We start from the raw sequence: 22,395 nt of genomic DNA, 5'->3' as shown, positions 1-22,395 counted from the left end.
AAATTAATAAATATCTTGAGCTGAATGAAACTTAAAGTACAGCAGTGAATGCAGCACTGAAAGGGAAATTTATAGCTCTAAATGCTTACATTAAAAAAGAAGAAAGATTTCAAATAAGAGACCTAACCTGAAAACTGGAATAACTAGAAAAAGAAGAGCAAACTAAACCCAAAGCAAGCAGAAGGAAGGAAAGAACATTAGAGTAGAGGTAAATAAAATAGAAAACAATAAACAATAGAATCAACAAAACCAAAAGTTGGTTCTTTGTAAAGAGCAACAAAATCAACAAAGCTTTAGCTAGACTGAGGAAGAGAAAAAGAGAGGATACAAATAATGAAACTCAGAAATGAAAAGGGGGGCATTAATACTAATTCTGCTGAAATAAAAAGGGCTCTTAGTGGATATTATGAACAACTGTATGCCAATAAGTGAGATAAACTATGTGAAATGGACAAATTCTTAGAAACATGCTGACTACCTACATTGACTCAAGAAGGAATAGAAGATCTCAACAAACCAATTACCAATAAAGAGATTCAATCAGTAATCAAAAACCTTCCACAAAGAAAAGCCCAGGACCAGAAGGCTTCAAGAGGAATTCTACCAAACCTTCCAAGGAGAATTAACTCCAATTCTACTCACTCTTCCAAAAAAATTGAAGAGGAGAGAACACTCCATAACTCATTATATGAGGCCAACATCACCCTATACCATAGCAAGATAAAGATACCACAAAAAAAGAACACTACAGACCAATATCTCTTATGAATATAGATGTGAAAATCTGTAAAAAAAAAAAAATTCTAGCAAACTGAATCCAACAGCATATTTTTTTTAAAATTACATACCATTATCTAATGGGATTTACCCCTGGTGTGCAAGTTTGTTTCAACATAAGAAAAGCAATTAATGTAATTACCACATTAACAGAATGAAGGGGAAAAAAAGATGATTTCAATAAATATAGAAAAAAAAGTCAAAATCTAGCATCTTTTTTTGATATAAAGCACTTAGAACATTAGAAATAGAAGGAATCTTCCTCACCCTTATAAAGGGCATATATGAAAAGCCCACAGTAAACATTCTACATAATGATGAAAGACTGAAAGCTTTTCGTCTAAGATCAAAAAGAAGACAAGGATGCCCATTGTCACCACGGTTATTCAGCATTATACTGGTACCACTTGCCAAAGCACCTAGGCAAGAAAAAGATAAACGGCCCTCACAGTAGCTAATAAAATATTAAACTTCTCTCCTGGGGAAGTCCTGCTATTTTCTCAAATAGGGAGGCAAAAAGTTCTGAAATACACATGCCTTACCTAAATAAAGAAAACAAGCTACTAAACCAAGCCCTCAATCTTAGTGCTTGCATATAGGAACCTTATTCCTGTAATAATGAAACTAAGTATATTTATAATTAAAGCCTAAGAGTTACATCCTAAAAGCCTCCTTGTTAATCAAGCATGACCTCTCTCTAGGTCGAATTCTGCAAATAAATCCACTACCTTTTCTCTGATGTGGGACATGACTCACAGGAATGAGCCTCCCTGGCACCAAGGAATTATTACCAAGCATGAATCAACAATGCATTTGGAGAAAGACCTTGATCGAAAGGGGGAATATTAAATAAAATTGAGTGTCTCTGGCTAAGAGATTTCAAAGTGAGTCAGGAGGTCATTCTAGAGGTTACACTTATGCAGGTCTCAGCCAGATTTCACAAACTGCCACAGTAAACAAAGCCTCAAACAAAAGTCATCTTGATGGCCCTAGGGATGTCCAGAACATAACAGACAAGCCACACAGCTCTCATGGTATGATGCAACCATTGACCTAGCAACTCTAAATGGTGTCTAGTTTTTCTGAAATGGGTTGTCAACGAAAATCCAATCAGTGTCCCAGTCAAAGACAATGGTTGCTATAACTTTAAAAATGATGTGACAACAGCTCTCAGAAATACTTGGGGGATATTTGCCTTAATTTCAAATGGTGAGAATTGTCCTGGATTTCTGCAGTGCAGATCTCATGCCCAGCCACAATTTCTACAACCTCAGTCAACTGGAAAGATAATTATCTTTCTTTGTGTATATGCATCTTTCAATACTAGTGCAATTTATAAAAAATAATAGAGATTTTTAAGAGAATTACATTACAATATTTTTACCTTGGGATAAAATCTAGACAACTTTTTATTTTTGTCTATGTGGTGTTTAATAGAATTTGGCAGATTAAATGACAGTCTTATAAATACAATTTAAAATATTAATGAACAATTTGTTCAAAATTGTGTTTTTAAGTTAGAATATTATAATTTTATATATCATATTGGAACATATATAAAAACTTAAGTTGTATCATATTTATAAGTTAATTTATTGGATTTAAAATCCTTAATACTGGAGAAATTTTTTGCCAGAAAATTAAAATGCTCAAAATGAAACTCAAACATAAATTCTGTTTAAAATGTTTGAAATAACTAACTTTGTAAATGAGGTCAGGCAGCATTTAAAGTCCCTTTAAAGATGCCTTTGCTTTCAGATTTATAAACTGTACATAATTTGCCAATTGAACTTCAGTGCCTGAGAAAGAACTAGGTTTTTGATTTTGTAACTCCACTAAATTAAATTTAACATGAAATAATAAAATAATGCAAAGTCTTTCTTCCACATAAAATCTACCCTTAACTCAAACCACAAAGAAAAAAGAAGGTGGTTTAATGAACTGAGGAAGTGAGATACAAGGAGGTGGGGGAATAGGACTTGCAGGGCTAGTGCAATGAGACCTTTATGGGTTCCTTCTTACAGCCCTTCCCTAATCCCAGGCTTGGAAGACACAGTAGGTATTGTCATTCCTTCATGCACCCTCATGAGTCCTCTACACATATGTAAGTCCTCTATACATATGTAAAATTCCAAGTGCCTTTGAGGCTCATGGTATAAAACTGTACTTTGCTTTTCTCTTTGTTTTCAACCATTGAAAATTTAATCACTCTTTCAATATTCATTTTAAAAAGCAAAATAGCATCTGACTGGTAATTTTCATCTTCTTACTAGGCCCTTCCATCCTGGATAACTTCTGTGTTGTCAAAATCCTGCTTCACAATCCCTGATATTCTCATTTAAAATGATTATTTTTCCCATTCCAATCCACCCATACTGAGTTTTGATTTCTGGAATTTCTCTGCTTCTGATATAATGCAGGCAAGATTCCAAAGATTGCCACAACTTTCCAGTCTTACATACTTCCAAATAGTTATCAAATTTTTTTTTTTTTAAAGATTTATTTATTTATTTAATTTCCCCCCCTCCCCTGGTTGTCTGTTCTTGGTGTCTATTTGCTGCGTCTTGTTTCTTTGTCCGCTTCTGTCGTCGTCAGCGGCACGGGAAGTGTGGGCGGCTCCATTCCTGGGCAGGCTGCACTTTCTTTTCACGCTGGGCGGCTTTCCTCACGGGCGCACTCCTTGCGCGTGGGGCTCCCCCACGCGGGGGACACCCTTGCGTGGCACGGCACTCCTTGCGCGCATCAGCACTGCGCACGGCCAGCTCCACACGGGACAAGGAGGCCCGGGGTTTGAACCGCGGACCTCCCATATGGTAGACGGACGCCCTAACCACTGGGCCAAAGTCCGTTTCCCCAAATATTTTTCTATCCATCTTTATCATCATCTACCCATTTCCCGTTCATCCAACCATCATCTCCTGTATGGGTTATCGCTCCCATTTCTTATTTGATCTCATTGACTCCTTTTTGCAATGCATTCCTATCTATTCTCTCATCTGTAGCATTCTTTCTTTATAAAATGCAAATAAGATCATTGTCCTCAGGTAGTTGTCCAGACTCTTGGACATATGCGTTTTGTTTAAGCCCATTCATTTTCAAGCTTTGACTCTCATACTACTGCATATCGATCTCTCCTCTCCAGCAAGAACAAAATTCATTGGGTTTTCCAAGTAGTGCATGTACTCTTACCCCTAAACCTTTACAAATACTTTATTCTATCTGATATATCAACCTCACTCCTACTCGTCAGCTCCACCCTAACCATACCTTCCTTATTTAGTATTTTCCCTACACAATCTGTAGCTTTCAACTTAAATTTTATTTTCTTTATAAAACCTTCCTTAAAACTCCCCTGGCTCTGTCATAACACACTAAATGCAGGGTCTTTATGTTTACTCAATTAAAGCTTTCTCTGCTTCCCAATCACATGATGCATTGTACTTTATTATAATTGGGTCTCTTTCACTACAGAGTCCCTTATCCAATATATATTTGGAGCTGTTAAGAATAAGTAGACTTTCCTACAAATATCTACCCTTTATCACCTGTGTGCTATGGTTCAAGGAAAAAAGGCAGTATATATATTAGAACTATTTCCAAATTCAGGCTGGCATTGTATCTTTTTTTGAGTGAAAAAAAATCATAAAAATGTATATTTGAAAGAAATGGGAAACACGAATCACTGAATTATCTGATTTTAATATTTATAGTTTTATAAGTCTGCCTTTTTGGTATTTATACTAATATATAGTATTTACCTGGACATATATTAATAAAACTATCATTTATTAATAACTCCATGCTAGTGATCAGAGTACTTGATGTACATTTGTTCACACCTTATTAAAAGGTAGGCATTATTCCTATTGCAATTTAAGAGATCAGGAAGCTAAGGTTGATAAAGCTTTGGTAACTTTCCAAAGGCTTATGACTTTTCTAAGTTGTGATGCCAAGATTCACACTCAGATAGTTGAGTAACAGGGTCTATCATCTGTTTTAGCAAGAAAGTACCCTCAGTATAATGGAGAGGGATAGCATTTTACATGTAAAATAGTGGAAACAAGGTCCTTTTTTATTGGTTCTCAGACAAGTTTCCACTAAGGTTTCAATTTATTTATTAACACCCAACTTGTTCATATTCTTGTTATACTGTATATCATTAGATATTTTTATTTTTATTGATATTTATTATAGAGACTTAGATTCATTGATCTAGGGGATGAGGGTTGCAAGTATTGAAAACACTCTTTATCTACTAAAAAGTAACTGAATATCTTGTGAAAAATACATTTACTTAATGAGGAAATATCATATGGTGTACCATAGTAACAAAACCAAGCATTTAGCCAAGAAGTCGTTCAGGAACTATGGATTGGATAACCCCAAATTTTAATTTTCCTATAAATTTCCTGAAGAATAGTCCATTTTACTAATAGCTATGGATATCCTTGGCACAGAAATGACTTCTTTTACACCAAAATAACATCAGGGGAATGAACACAAAAATAGCCTAGTGATACCTATTCTCTAAACTCTGGGTTATCAAGCTAAACTCACACAGCTGGGGACAAAATTCTTGTGAAATAGGCTTATATGGTGTTTTGGGGGATGTGGAAAATGGCTGGATGGTTGGAGGATGAGGTAAGAAAAGAGGGAAAGATAATGCATTCCACATTTTAGGGCAAAGATAATTCTCTTCATTTCTATACCTTTCTTTCATTTGTTCATTTATTCATCATTCATTCATTCATTCATGTTTTCACTTATGCTTTATATTTTTAGGATTCAGATTCATGGATCTAAAGGAGAAGCTGTGATTTTTATTCAAAGAAAGAGCAAGCATCCTTTTCAGAAGTATTGGAACACACTACTCAATTTAGACAGCAAACTCAGAAATTGCTCATCTAAAATGTGTTTGTTTAAAAACAGACAAACAAAAAAAATAAATTTTTACTCATTCTTCTGTTAATATTTTTGTATATATTTAGAAATAACCCTGCCTTAAAATGACACAGATACCATCCTAATGTAAAATTTATTTTTTTACAAATCATGGACCAACATTAAGTTTAGGAGACAATAAAAAAAATCTTATTTTTATTAGCTTCTACTTGTATGACTGGGTGATAGCTATAATCTAAATTTAAATTTCTTCATCTACAAAACAATAACACTGATACCTTTTCTATTTCACAAAGATTGAGGATCAAATTTAAGAAGCCAATTTGTCAACTCTAAAAGATTACGAACATGTTTAAAAGTGTTGTTTATTGTTTTCCCAGTTAAGTTTTAGTAGTTCCTGCAATTACTAAATCAGTATTCATGTAAATTATATTATTTAGAGGCACCAGAGGTCTCTTAATGAGATTATATAAAAGCAAATATTTTATCCAGTATTGAAATGCATTGACTTTGAAAGTTAAAGGATCAATCGTCTAATATGAATAATAACTGTAATGATTTACAACAGAAATAGAAACATCTCTTTCAACTCAAATTCTAAAGGGAGTTAGGGGGAGGGAAACAATTATTCAGAGTGGATAGCTGTGCTCAGAATTGCACAAAGTGCCTTTAAATCTTAAATAAATACAGTAGACAGATTTTTGAAATTGCATTCATCAAACTAAGATAAACACTTTTCCTATTGGTATTTTAACATCGTTTTTTTTTTCATCTTAGTTCTTCACTTTAAAAAATTTTTATTTCTTTGAGTGTTATTTTCCTAGAACTGGCACTTAGTACCTTCGAGTTTAAGTCATTTAAATTTACTTTCTTTTTTTACGCTGTTAATAACATGAAGCTACTTTATGGAAGCCAAATCTATATGACTTAAGCTGATGTTATTAGTTTTTTCTTTCCCCAGAGACTTTATCTAGGAGCAGAATTCCTATGAGATGATTCTTGAAAAAAAAATTTTTTTCAGTTAGTTAAAGTTTCTGGGAAACACTGAACACCATGCCATTTTCTTGAAGATTCGTCAATGCACATATGTGTATTAAAAGCATTTCTTGAGGTGGGGCAAAATGGTGTCTGAGTAAGTACACCGTTATCATCTCTCTTACAAAAGACTGGCTGTGTGGTGACAGAGTTCTACCTGAGCAGGCTACTTCAGGAACCTGCAGGGTGAGAGGTGTCTGGACATCGATCTGAAGAGGCTACAGCAGAATTGGTGTTTGCCCAAGGTAGAACTGTGGGTTTCTAACACTGAATGCAGAAGCTCTGAGAAGGTAAATCCTTTCCCCCTAGGGCTAAGAGCCTTGGCATTCACTGAGAACTGCGGATCGGGTCGTGGGGCAGAGTTTCCAAGCCCTGCGTCCCCCAAACGCATGAACCCCAAGGCTGTGTCCCTGAACCCCCATAGCCCACACTAAATACCCCGAGTCCACATTCTTCTGGGCCTCTGTTTCCCGAGCCCAGCAATCCCGGAAATCCAACATTGCCCTACTCCTCTGGATGCGGACTAACTCCGGGAGTAGGAGAGTTTAGGCGGGAGGTGCAGAGGGGCCAAAGAGTACAGGTTCAATTTTCTGGTCCCCCTCTTTTTATTGAGTTTGGCGAAGATATTAGCTGACTTGGGGAGAGCCTAGGAATAGAGAAGAGGCAAATCTGGTAAGAGAGCCCAATTTACTTAAAAGTCCTGGGATAGGAAACTTGATCTGAAAGAAGGTGGAGTCAGAAAATTAACCAGTCCCCTTGTAGCATACCTGAGGGAGAGGGACAGTAGGATGTGCTTTATAGGCTTCCAATAGCATATTTAGGGTTCCTGGCAAGGGGTGGGTGCTCTCTCGAGAAATCAAGAGTCATTATTGGTTCACCAGGGACCCATTTGAATTTCCTACAGGAGCCCTCACGCAACCTTCCTGCTGCCTTGGGAAAGAAGGAAGTGAGGAAGGGAGAAAGAGGGAATGCCAGACTCCTAAGCAGTTTATTCAATTGCAAAGAGGATTCTTTGCCTGAGGCCTTGTCTGGTCTTTTTTGTTGGTTTGTTTTCTTGTTTTATCTTCTTCTTTATCCCCTGCCCCCACTCTTTTTTTCCTTTTTTTTCCCCTATTTTCTCCTCTCTCTCTGCTTTTTCTTTTTCTTCTCTCCTTTCTCCTTTTTTCCCCCTTTTTTCTTTTTTTATATTAGTGTTACAGGTAACATTTCCTATTTGCTGTGCTTCCTCACCTGAATTTTCTCTTTTCTGTGTGTACTGATTTTGGCTACCAATGCTATTGCCTTAACTTTACATCATTCTCTCCTCCAACATTTATTGTTTCTCTTACATTTCACCTCTCTCTGTTTAGCCCCCAATATTTCTGACTTTTTATCTCTAATACCTCTAATCTGTTTTCTATCATTTACTCACTCATTATGTTATTGTCCTCTCTCTTTTTTTCCCTCTCTCCTGACTGCACTGAACTTTAATTTATTTATTTTTTAAGATTTATTTTATTTATTTCTCTCCCATTCCCCCCCACCCCAGTTGTCTGTTCTCTGTGTCCATTTGTTGTGTGTTCTTCTTTTTGTCCACTTCTGTTGTTGTCACAGCACAGGAATCTGTGTTTCTTTTTGTTGCATCATCTTGCTACGTCAACGCTCCGTGTGTGCAGTGCCATTCCTGGGCAGGCTGCACTTTCTATCATGCTGGATGGCTCTCCTTACAGGGCACACTCCTTGTGTGTGGGGCTTCCCTACGTGGGGGACACCCCTGCGTGTCATGGCACTCCTTGTGCACATCAGCACTGCATGTGGGCCAATTCCACATGGGTCAAGGAGGCCCAGGGTTTGAAACGTGGAACTTGCATGTGGTAGACAGATGCCCTATCCACTGGGCCAAGTCCGCTTTCCTACTGATCTTTTAATTCATAGTATATTCTAGCCCATATTCAGTTTAATATCTCATTATAGGTACTCCACTTTTTTATGGTTATAACAATACACAGTTTCCATGAGTTCTATATCCATTCTCCTAGATCTCACATGGTTCTTCTGCTAACACTCCCTATCAATACTACTATCATATTTTTCTTTTCTTACCCCCTTTGCTTTCTCTGGACCAAATATTTTCCTTTGAGAGAACTTAGCCAACAACAAGGAAATTGAATAAGAAGAAAAAAGTGACAAAGAGAAGACTTAACACACACACACAAACAACAACTAATTAAACCCCAAGGCTAGAATAAGAAGATAATCAACAGAATAAATCCAACAAGATAAAATGACTAGACAGCAACAAGAAACTACAGGCCATACCAATAATCAGGAAAACATGGCCCAATACAATGAACAAACTAAAAACCAGGAAGAGAAGCAGAACACCAAACAAGTAATTAAAGCTCTCAAAACATGTGTAATGGACCAATTCAATGAAGTGAAGGAAGAGATTAAGCATATTAAGAAAACACTTGGAGAACATACGGAAGAAATTGTGATCATGCACCAAAAGATCACGGAGATGATAGGGATCAGTAGCACAATCCAAGAAATAAAAAATACACTCAGCAAACAACAGCAGATTTGAAGAGGCAGAGGGAAGAATTAGTGATGTGGAAGACAGTACATCTGAAATCAAACAGGTAGTAGAATTAATCAATAAAAAGATAGAAAATATCCAGCAGGGACTTAGGGACCTGAATGACAATGCAAAATGCACAAACATATGCATAATAGGCATCCTAGAAGGAGAAGAGAAGGGAAAGGGGACAGAAGGGGTGTTGAAGGAAATAATGGCTGAAAACTTCCCAAACCTATTGAGGGAGATGCATGTACATGTCCAGGAAGAACAATGCACCCTGAACAGCATAAATCCCAATAGGTCTACCCCAAGACATATACTTGTCAAATTACCCAATACACAAGACAAAGAGAAAATACTAAAAGCAGCAAGAGAAGAGAGAACCATCACATACAAGGGAGGTTCCATAAGACTAAGTGCTGATCTCTCATCTGAAACCATGGAGGCAAGAAAGCAGTGGTATGACATAGTCAAGGTACTAAAAGAAAAGAAAGTTAGCATTCAAAAATGATGGAGAGTTCAAAATATTCACAGATAAACAGAAACTAAGAGAGTATGCCAACAAGAAACCTGCCCTTCAAGAAATACTAAAGGGAGTTCTGCAGGAAGAAAGAAAAACACAGGAGAGAAAGAGTTGGAGAAGAGTGTAAGAATAACTAAAAGTATAAAAAAAGAAAAAAATCAAACAACATATGACAAACACAAATCCAAAGAAAATATAGCTAATATAAGTAATTCCTTGAAAGTAATAGCACTAAATGTCAATGAATTAAACTCACTTGTTAAGAACACAGATTGGAAGATTGGATAAGGAAATATGACCCATCTATGTGTTGTCTAAAAGAAACTCATCTTAGACCCAGGGATTCAAGGAGGTGGAAAATGAATGACTGGAAAACAATCTTACAAGCAAATAATAACCAAAAAAGGGCAGGAGTAGCAATATTAATATCAGACAAAATGGACTTTAAATGGAAAACAATTGTGAAAAACAAAGGTGGACACTACATATTAGTGAAAGGAATAATCTTTCAAAAAGAATGAACAATCAGAAATATTTATGCTCCTAACAAGGGCGCCTACAAATAAGTGAGGCAAACACTGGAAAAACTAAGTGAAAAAATAGATGCCTCTACAATTATAGTGGAAGACTTTAATAAACCACTATCAACTTTGCACAGAACATCTCAAAAGAGAATCGATAAAGAAACAAAAACAAAACTTTGAACAGTATATTAGAGGAGCTGGACCTAATAAACATATACAGAACATTAAAACCTAATATAGCGGGATATACATTTTTCTCAAGTGCACATGGATCATTCTCCAAGACAGACCATATGCTGGGCCACAAAGTCTCAATGAATTCAGAAAGATTGAAATCAAAGAAAATAATTTCTCTGACCACAGTGGAGTGAACTTGGAAATCTGCAAGGGCAAGAGGCCCAGATTTTGCAGCAAGATATGGAAATTAAACAGCACACTCTTAGAAAAACAGTGGGTCAAGGAGGAAAACAAAAGAAATTAATAACTACCTTAAACTAATGAAAATGATAACACAACATACCCAAACTCATAGGATGCAGCAAAAGCAGTACTGAGAGGGAAATTTATAGCCATAAATTCATACATCAAAAAAGAAGAAAGAGCTAAAATTGAAGAACTAACTTTAAATTTGGGGGAATTAGTAAAAAAACAACAAAGTAACTCCAAAGAAAGAAAAAAACAACAAAGATAAGAGCAGAACTAAATGAAAAAGAAAATAAGAAAGCACTTGAAAAGATAAACAAAACCAAAAGCTGGTTCTTTGAGAATATCAATAAAATTGAGAAACTCTTAGCTAGACTAACAAAGAAAAAAAGAGAGAAAAGGCAAATACACAAAATAAAAAATGAGAAAGGAGATATCACCACTGACCCCACAGAAGACTATTATAAGAGGATACTTTGAAAATCTATATCCCAACAAGAAGGACAATTTAGAGGAAATGGACAAATTCCTAGAAACACATAAGCAGCCTCTACTGATGAAAGAAGAAATGGAAAATCTCAAAAAACCAATCACAAGTAAGGAGACATTATCAGTCATTAGAAACCTCCCAACTAAGAAGAGCCCAGGGCCAGACAGCTTCACAGGTGAATTCTACAAAACATTCCAGAAAGAACTAATGCCAATCTTGCTGAAACTCTTCCAAAATATTGAAACAGAAGGAACATTGCCTAACTCATTCTATGATGCTAACATTACCCTAGTACCAAAGCCAAACAAAGACACCACAAGAAAGGAAAATTCCAGACCAATTTCTCTAATGAACCTAGATGCAAAAATCCTCAACAAAATACTTCCTAATCATATTCAACAACACATTAAATGAATTATACACCATGACCAAGTGGGGTTCATTCCAGGTATGCAAAGAGGGTTCAACATAAGAAAATCGATTGATGTAATACACAATATAAAGAGATTGAAGGAAAAAAAATCACATGATCATATCTACAGATGCAGAAAAAGCATTTGACAAAATACAGCACACTTTCTTGATAAAAACTCTGCAAAAGATCAGAATACAAGGAAATTTTCTGAACATGATAAAGGGTATATATGAAAAACCCACAGCCAACATAATTTACAATGGTGAAATCCTAAATCTTTCCCTCTAAGATCATGAACAAGACAAGATGCCCACTATCACCTCCTTCTATTTAACATTGTCTTAGAAGTACGTGCTCTAGCACTGAGGCAAGAACCAGATATAAATGGCATCCAACTTGGAAAGGATGAAGTCAAAATTTCATTATTTGCAGATGACATGATCCTATACAGAGAAAATCCTGAGAAGTCTATAAGAAAGCTTCTAGAACTCATAAATGAGTTCAGTACAGACACAGGCTTTAAGATCAATGTGAAAAAATCAGTAGCATTTCTGTACACCAATAATGAGCAATCTCAGGAAGAAATCAAGAAACAAATACCATCTACAATAGTAAATTAAAAATCAAATACCTAGGAATAAATTTAACTAAAGATGTAAAAAACTTATACACAGAAAACTACACAACACTGTTCAAGGAAATCAAAGAAGACTTAAATAAATGGAAGAATATTCCCTGTTCATAGATAGGAAGACTAAATGTTATTAAGATATCTCTTCTACCAAAACTGATCTACACATTCAATGCAATCTGAATAAAAATCAACACAGCATTCTTTAATGAACTAGAAAAACTAGCTATGATATTTATTTGGAAAGGAAAGATGCCCCGAATAGCCAAAGACATAATGAAAAAGAAAAATGAAATAGGAATAATCACACTACCAGACTTCAAAACATACTACAAAGGTTCAGTAGTGAAAACAGCATGGTATTAGCACAAGGATAGACACAGTGACCAATGGAACCAGATTGAGAGTTCTGATATAGATTCTCATATATACAGTCATATAATATTCAATAAGGCCACCAAACTCTCTCAACTGGGAGAGAATGGCCTCTTCAACAAATGGTGCCTGGAGAACTGGATATCCATATGTAAAACAATGAAAGAGGATTACCAACTCACACCTTATACAAAAATCAACTCAAGATGGATCAAAGACCTAAATTTAAGAGCTAAGACCATAAAGACTTTGGAAAGCAATGTAGGGAAGCATCTATGGGACCTTGTAATAAGAAATTGCTCCATGAACTTCACACCCAAAGCACGAGCAGCAAAAGAACAAATAGATAAAAGGGACTTCCTCAAAATTAAAGCCTTCTGTACCTCAAAGGAGTTTGTCATGAAAGTGAAAAGAGAACCTATGCAATGGGAGGAAATATTTGGTAACCATATATCTGATAGGAGACTTATAACCAACATATAAAAAGAACACCTATGTCCTGAAAATAAAAAGACAAACAACCCATTTTAAAAATGGGAAAAAGATTTAAACAGACACTTCTCCAGAGAAGAAATACAAATGGCTAAAAACCTCATGAAAAAATTCTCCAAATCTCTAGCTATTACAGAAGTGCACATCAAAACTACAATGAGATACCATCTTACTCCCATAAGATTGGCAGCTATGAAAAAAACAGAAGACTATAAATGCTGGAGAGGATGTGGAGGAATGGGAACACTCATCCACTGCTGGTGGGAATGCAGAAGGATCCAGCCATTCTGGAGGACAGTTTGGCAGCTTCTCTAAAAACTAGCTATAGATTTGCCATATGACCCAGCAGTTCCACCCCTGGGTATATACCCAGTAGAACTGAAAACAAGGACACAAACTGATATATGCACACCATTGTTCATAGCAGCATTGTTCACTATTGTCAAAAGTTGGAATCAACCCAAATGCCCATCAACAGATGAATGGATAAATAAAATGTGGTGTATACATACAATGGAATACTACTCAGCTTTAAGAATGAATACACTACAAACACACGTGATAACATGGATGAATCTTGAGAACCTTATGTTAAGTGAAGCAACCCCGGCATTGAAGGATGAATACTACATGACCTCAATGATATGATATAAGTAAACTAAGCTGCTCAGACAGCTAGAGACCAGATGATAGGCTTAAAGGAATTTAGGGTGTAGAGGAAGGTTGCGAGCTGACACCTACCTGGGTAAAATCTCTGACAAGCTGGAGGTAAGTATTTGTACAGGAAAGGGATAAAATGAAGGATAGGGATATCATTGGGTGCGCTTTGCAGGCTTGAGGGGGGATAGGGATGGGAGGATGGGTAATATGGCCCAAGAAATTTGGGGGAGGGTGGAGGAACATAAGAACATAGGATATTGTTGAGAAAACTTTTTCAAAAATATAATAAGGAAGGCTATCTGTTTAAGATGCTTGAGAGAGAATCTGACACAGGACAGTCTTCTAGGGAGTGTGTGAGTGCTCATTTTGTCACAGTGGGTTATGTCATTGGATGGAGACCCAAACAATGAGAGTGAAGGTATACCCACATCCTGGGGAGGACTGATGTTCTCAAATAGAGGGAATTGTAGCTATTGAGAGAAATGGTGGCTCCCAATGCATTAGGGCAGTCAAGCATGTCAAGCCCTCAACATTATTGCAAGTATCTCTGAATATGGTCCTTCAAGCAATGAAGAGTGATTGTCACTGTGGGTCTTGAGGGGAGGGGGAAAGAGGTATTGAATAGGTGGAATTAGTGTAATTGTGGGGCAATGGAAGTGTTCCACAAGATTATGCAAGGATGGATATAGGACATGTTAAATTACACCAAAAATATTGAGGGGCCTATAGGCTAAAATGTAAATCATAATGTAAAATATTAGATAACTAAAAATTTAGAAAATTGTATAGTAAAATTTAAACCACAATGTAAACCCAAGTGTAACCTTATTTGAAAGCTATTTTCTCAATATTTGAACATCAGTTACAGTACATGTAGTATGAATTTGTAAAAAGATTATTGCTGGGGAAGGGGCAAAGTGTCTGGTGTTGAATATGTGGGAATACCGTTTATTGTATATATGAATTACTGTGGTCTAAAACTTTTGTGAACACAAGCTTAATAATTAGAAAAAAGAAAAAGAAAGGATGGAGACACTGAGGAAGAGATGGAAGAAGTTGCCAATGTGCATACAGGGCAACACTTACTGCAGTGATGGAAGGCAAAACATCAAAAACAAAGCTTTTCATTTTTTAATTTTTTGATACCCCAATTTAATTTTACTTTAATTTTTCTAAATTAGTATGTATTCTATACCTAACCTTTAAGCCAATCACTATATTCCATTTTACTATTATTGGAACCTGGCAATATATTGGGATTCATTTTGGGGGAGGTTTTGGACCACAAGAGGTTCAGTGGTGGTGGGGGAGGTATACTGGTGTGGGGTGTTATTGGTGGTGGGTGCATGGTTGGGAGGGATTTCTCCAGGGTAAATGTGCAGGGTGCATAAAAATGTTTGGATATTTTCATAGTGGTTACAGTTGGAAACGACAGCTGGGGGAGTGCTGAGTTCCTGGCTGGGGGAACTCTGTCACATTCCCTAGTGAAATAGTAACAATCCCCAAGTGCAAAGGCTAAAACCAATAAGGAAGGATGGTCCAACAATGAGTCCTTGATGCTAATGACTATGCTTGTAGCCTGCGTACCTGAAATAAGAACTAGTCCTAGAGCTGAATGGTGCCTAAGAGTTACTTCCTGGGAGCCTCCATGTTGCTCAAATGTGGCCAGTCTTGAAGCCAAACTCAGCATGTAAATGCATTGCCTTCCCCCCAGCATGGGACATGACTCCCAGGGATGAGCCTCCCTGGCACCAAGGGATTACTACCAAGTACCAGCTAATGATGTGGCTGGAGAACAACCTTGAATAAAAGGGTCAAATCAGACCAGCAGAATATCTTAGCCTACATGTATTATCAGGAGTTAAAAATGCTTTTTGACCTTGAATAAAAGGGGGAAATGGAAAGGACAAATGAGTTTATATGGCTGTGAGTCTCCACAAAAGAGCCGGGAGGTCTTTAGAGGGTCCATCATAGCAGATGGACTTCAGTGCCTCATCAGTTGGCCCTACTTTGGAGTTTGTTTTCCTGAGTTTGATGGAGTTGGACTCAGATGTGATGTTTATTCACAAGCCTCTCCTGTCACTTTTACGGGACCTGTGGTTGGCCTTGGGGTTTAGTATATACTCAGGGGACCTGAATCTCTGGACTGTCCATGTGATAGCCAGGTCCTGAGCTTCAACAAAATTGCAACTCCTAACCTCTGGTTTATTGGACTTACCCCAACCAGCTAACAGAGAGGTGAAGAAGGTCAACCACCACACCAGGGAGCCAAGAGTGCCTACAACTGCAAGCAGGATAATTGCACCCATCGTCCATGTGGAATCTAAGCCCCCTCCTGATCTAGAGTTGTAGTGGACATAACCATCCCAGGGTCCACAGGATGGAAGAATAGAGTATGGATTAGAGTGGACTTACGGATATTCTATTCTGGAACTATTGTGATAAGTAATGGAAGTAAATGTAGCATTGAAATGGAGAAAGTGGCCATGGTAGATGCTGAGGGTGGGAGTGGGAAGAAGAGATGTGATGTGGTGGCATTTTTAGGACTTGGAGTTGCCCTGGGTGGTACTGCAGGGACAGTTACTGGACGTTGTATGTCCTCCTATGACCCACTGTGGGGAGTGTAAACTATAATGTGGACCATTGACCATGTGGTGCAGCAGTGCTCAGAGATGTATTCAACCAAGTGCAATGAAGATCCCATGATGATAGAGGAGGTTGTTGTTATGGGAGAAGTGGGGTGAAGGGGGCGGGGTATATGGGGACCTCATGTTTTTTGAATGTAACATTTTAAAAAATAAAGACAAAGAAATTTTTTTTAAATACTAAAAAAAAGAGTTAAAACCTCAAAAAAAAAAAAAAGCATTTCAACTTCTTGTTTTAGTGAAAATTATTTAATTGTTTAAACCTAAACTGGATTTTTTCAAACTTTTTTGGCTATGGAATAGCAACAGGTTCTACTGGTTAGGTCCACAGACTGGAACCTGATGGCCTGAATTTGAAGCAGATCTAGCATTGACCTATCTGTGCCCAAGTTTCAGTCTTTCACCATTAAGTAGAATGTTTGCTGTAGGCTTTTCATATATGCTTTTTATCATGGTTAAGAAGTTTACTTCTATTCCTATTTTCCTACAAGTTTTTATTAAAAAAGGATAGCCCAGATTCCTTTTTCAAAGTGTATATATCACCTGACCTTTTTCTCTACTCACAGTAGTCTGCAGTTACCACCATGTGTGATGACTAAGATATTGTATTTATTCACCTCTTAAAATATATGCAAATCTTTTAAACAAGGACTAAAGATATTTGTACTTAATAATATAAAAAATTAAAATATCTTTCTGACTACTGTTAACAATATTTTGTAACTTTCCAGAACCCAGTATTTCTTCCAACCTTTTTGTTTTCAGAACTATATAACTTTTGTGGCTATTAGGGTAATATACATTTGAATTTGGGATATATCACATTGCCTAACTGACATCCCACCTCATATTATGAAGTCATTCTTCTTCTCCTTATGTCTTCATTGTACTTATCCTTTCCTGTAGATAGATTTATGGTCAATAAGTTAGTAACTCACAGATCCTTTTCTCCATTCAGAAATCTTTTCTGAGATCCTGGTTCTATATTGAACTTGGTAGTCAATATTTTCACTTGGATGCCTTTCAGTAGCTCAAATAAAATGTATCCAAATCTGCCTTATTATCTGTGTTTTTATCTTGCCACATCTAAGGTTCACAATTTAACAAATGTCACTAAATACTAAATAAATAAATAGACCATGTAGCTCAAGAAAGAAACCTAATAGTACAGCATAACAAATCTCTCTTCCCCTCCTCATGCATAATCAGTCCTTTGTCAATGTTAACTACTAAATGTGTTTGAAATGTTAACCACCAAATGTGTTTTGCAACTCCAATTAAATCTCCTCTATTTAAACTAGCCTCAGTGTCAACTCTTTCTTCTTACAATTCATACCTCTCACTATAGCATATCATCATTTGAAAAGGTGAATCTGATCATAATAGCTCCTGTGTACATTGCAAAATTCTACTGCTATCAAGAGGTGGATTCTATTTATCAATCGCTTGAATTTAGGCTGGCCATGTGACTTACTTTAGAAATTGGATGCTAGCAAACATGACAATCATACAACCTTGGAAAGCTCATATATTTGTGTTTGCCTCTCACAATTCTTGAAACATTTCTACCACCATCTATCAAAGCCTCAGCTTCTCTGATGGAAGGTGGTGAGAGGATGTGTGGACTAGAAACAAGCCATCCCAGTGGAGGCCCCTAAACCAAACAGTTTCCCTGCAAAAATGAAGCTAGCTGAAGATATATGAGTAATACCAGTGGAGACCAGGAAAAAAACTGCCCTACTGAGAGAGCCCACATTTCCAACCCACATAGTAGTGAGATAATTAAATGATTATTGCTTTAAGTCACAAAGTCATGACAAAGTTTGTTTCTCATTAGAAGCTTAATGATACAAATTTTTTGATTAAGACTTCTCAATCACTTTCATTCCTCTTAAAAAACACAGTCTAGACTCATAGAAGGAGAAAAGAAAAAGGGCAGGACTGAAAATGTAGAAATCCACACAAAGGCATATCATACTCAAACTTAAGAAAGAAATCTAAAGAAAAAGGAAAAATCTTGAAAGAAGTGAAAAAGATATGACATATTACCTACAGCAAAAACAATTTTTTTTGAGTAACTGAAGGTTTCTTATCAGGAGCCATAGAGGTGAGAGGAAGATTCATAATATTTTTTGAATGCTGAAATAGAAATGTCAACCCATAGTACTAAATCTTGTGAAATTGTCCTTCCAGAACAAAGGTAAAAGTCAGTGTGTTTTCAGAGGAATGTAAACTAAAAGAAGAGCTACCCTAAAAGAGTGGCTAAAGAAAGATTTTTAAACAGAAAAGAAAAAGAGATGAAAGATTCTTGGAACATCAGGAAAACAGAAATAACATGGTAAGCAAAAATATGGATAAATAAAATAGACTTCTCTTGAGTCTTCTAAATTATATTTGAAGGGTAAAACAAAAATTACAGCCCTTCTTGATATGGTTCTAAATATATAGCGAGAAATATTTAAGGCAATTATATTATAAACAGAGGAAGATAGAGAGACAAAGGAAGGTATGATTTCTCACTTTGCTTAAACTGATTAAATGGTAAACCATTAGACATTATGGGTGTATGTGTATGTGTGTGTATACAACAACCACTAAGAAAGCTATGAAAATAGACTCAAAACCACTACAGGCACATTAAAATGGAATTCTAAAATATGTTTAAGTAAACCACAGAAACGCAGAAAAATTTAAACAAAGAAACAAAAATCAGAGTGGACAAATATAAATCAATAAGTAAAGTTTCAAATACAACTTGTTTTAGTTTCCTAGGCTGCTCAAGCAAATACCATGAAATAGATTGGATTAAATAATGAAAATTCTTTTCCTTATGTTTTGAGGCTAAAAGAAAGTCCAAATCAAGATATCATCAAGACAATGCTTTCCCCCCAAAGACTGCCACATTCTTGGGCTGGTTGCCAGTAATTCTTGGCTCCTTTGTCACATGGTAAAGTACATGGCTGTGTCTTCTGGTCTTTCCTTTCTCTTCCAGGTTCTGATGGTGTAGCATCTTGGTTCCTGTGTCTGTGTCCTGATTGTTCTGGGTCACACACACTGTAAATGAAGTAACCTCATCAAAATGTCCTTCTTACAATGGATTCTTAATTACAGGAATGGATTAGATTTAAGAGCATGTTTTTCTTGGATACCTACAGCTTAAAACCACCACATTACCCTAATGCATACACTATTACATTAAATGTTAGTAATCAAAATACAACAAAGACAGAGATGGGCAGAGTAAAAATCATGACCCAACTAAATGCTGCTGTCTACAAGAAAGTCACTTTAAATACAGACTGACTGTGAGAAAAGCTATAGAAAAATATACACTATGCAAACATTAATGAATAAACAGCTAGAGTGTTTATATTCAAATCTGATAAAATAGACTTTGGAGCAAAGAAAATTGCCAGACACAGAAAGGAATATTATATAATGACAAATTGTCAATCCACACAAGAAGTTTTACAATCCTATAAGGGTATCTGCCAAAAATGAGAGCTATAAAATATATGAATCAAATTTGGTAGGACTGAAAAGAGAAATAAACAAATCCGCAAGTATAGGTGGGGACTTTCTCAACAAATAATATGAGAATTAAAAAGAAAATCAGCAAAGATATGTAAGAACTCAGGAATACCAATAACCAATAGGATCCAATTGACATTTATAGAGCACTCCTCTCAAAAATTACAAAATACACATTCTTCTTGAGCCAAAGTAGACCATATGCTTTACCATAAAATGTCAACAAATTTTTAAAGAATCGAAATATTGCTGAGTGCCTTCTCTGAACAAAATGGAATGGGACCAGAAATCAATAACAGAAAGAGAGAAAAATCTCCAAACACTTGGAAATTATATAACTCTCCCTAAATAATCCATGGGTCAAGGAGGAGGATTAAAATTGTAAAATTACTTTGAACTGAATGAAAGTGAAAATACAAGATATCAAAATGTACAGGATTACACATCAAGCAGTGTTGAGGGAAATTTGAGCACCAAATGCATACTTTAGAAAAGAGAAAAATTATCTAATCAATAGTCTAATAACAACTAAAAACTGGTCAAGAAGCAGAAAAAGAAGAGCAAAATAAACTCTTCAGTCTTAGAAGGCAGGAAGGAAATTATGTCAGCATTAGTTAGAAAAAAAGGAAATAATGATAAGGGGAAATGCCGATGAAAGTAAAAATTGAGAAACAATAGTGAAAGTAGACGAAAAGAAGCTATTTCATTGAAAGAATCAGCAAAATTGACAAGCCTCCAGGGAGACTGAGCAAAAAAAAAAAAAAAAAAAAAAAACGGAACAAAAACGCAAACTACCAATAGAAATAGATGATGTAACTACTGGCCGTGAAGACATTGAAAAAAAGATAATGTGGTGATCAAAACTCTATATCCATAATGGAAAACTTAGATGAAATTGTACCAGGTCCTCAAAGAACACAAAATACCAAAACTCAACCTAATATGAAATAGATTATTTTAATGGCTCTATAGCATAAAGGAAACTGAATTAAAAATTTTATTAGTTCTCGACACAGCGTGCCCGGCCGGCCCGGGATCTGTCTCTCGCTCCAACAGTGTTGGAATGAAACAGACCCAGGGACTGTTCCCCACACCTCTTCAGCATCGACCACCTTCCAATTCCTTCTCCAGTTGCAACCTGCCGACCAACTTCCCAGCCACCCTTGCTTCTGGGACCAGCGAACACTGCTTTTTGTGATTAGCTTCTCCTTGCCGACCAACCTTGACCTCCCAGATCTGTCAGAATTATTCCCCTGAAATGGAGACCTCTATTAACCGCCTGGTCAACCTGCAGCTGCAGGCATCCTACACCTACCTCTCTCTGGGTGACTATTTCGACAGTGACTATGTGGCCCTGAAGGGCGTGGACCACCTCGGCGAGAAGTACGAGGGCATGAAGCATCTCCTGAAGATGCAAAACCAGCTCGCGGCTGCGCCCTCTTCTAGGCCGGGCAGAAGCCATCCAGAGGTGAGTAGGGTAAACCCCTGGATGCCATGGAAGCTGCTCTTGTCCTGGAGAAGAGCCTGAACCGGGCTCTTTCAGATCTGCATGCCCTGGGATCTGCCAACACAGACCCTCATCTCTGTGGCTTCCTGGAAACATTTCCTAGATGAGGAGGTGAAACTGATCTAAAAGGTGACCAGCTAACCAACCTTGGCAGACTGGCTGGCCAGCAGGCCAGGCTGGATGAGTATCTCTTCGAAAGGCTCACCCTCAAGCATAACTAGGTGCGGTCGGAGCCGGGAGGCAGTGGGGGGGCGGGAATATGTCTATTCCCCTGGCATCCAGGCTTCTGCCTGAGCCCCTCCAGCCAAGAGGCATCTTTCTAACTGCCACCTTGTAGCCCTTTAACATGTTAGCCCTGAACCAAGTGTAAACAATAAAGCTTTATGTAGCAGCTGGGAAAAAAATTTTTTTTTAAATCCCCGAAACAGAAAACTCCAGGTCCAGGTGCTTTCACTGGATAATTCTACCAAATGTTTAAAGAAGAATTAACACCAATTTTAAACAGTATCTCTTAGAAGAGGAGGAAATGCTTTCCAATTCATTGCATTATTTTCTTATTACCATGATAACACACCAGAAAAAGACAGTACAAAGAAAAACTACAAACGAATATCCTTCATGAATGTAGATTCAAACACCAGTAACAAAATACTAGCAAGTAGAATCAAATGATACATAAAAAGAATTATACAATATCAACAATTGGAGTTAATAACAGGGATACAAGCCTGGTTTAATATTTAAAAATCAGTGTAATAATCCATATTAACAGGCTAAAGAAAAAACATTATAATGTCATACCAATTAAGGCAGAAAAGGCATTTGACGAAATTCAATGTCCATTTATGATAAAAACAATAAAAATTTCAGAAAAATAGGAAACTTGACAAAGGACATCTACAAAA

The 22,395-nt window shown here is 36.7% G+C and overlaps 1 pseudogene; it reads left to right on the top strand.

The window, feature by feature from the left end:
- LOC139436638 (ferritin light chain pseudogene) overlaps window positions 1-21,711 on the top strand; it is a 37,332-nt pseudogene extending 15,621 nt beyond the window's left edge.
- Window positions 21,712-22,395: the final 684 nt, after the last annotated feature.

This window comes from Dasypus novemcinctus, chromosome 16, assembly GCF_030445035.2.
Source record: "Dasypus novemcinctus isolate mDasNov1 chromosome 16, mDasNov1.1.hap2, whole genome shotgun sequence".
NCBI classification, from domain to species: domain Eukaryota; kingdom Metazoa; phylum Chordata; class Mammalia; order Cingulata; family Dasypodidae; genus Dasypus; species Dasypus novemcinctus.
Note: the sequence above shows the minus strand (reverse complement) of the source record. Positions and strands in the feature narration are given on the sequence as shown.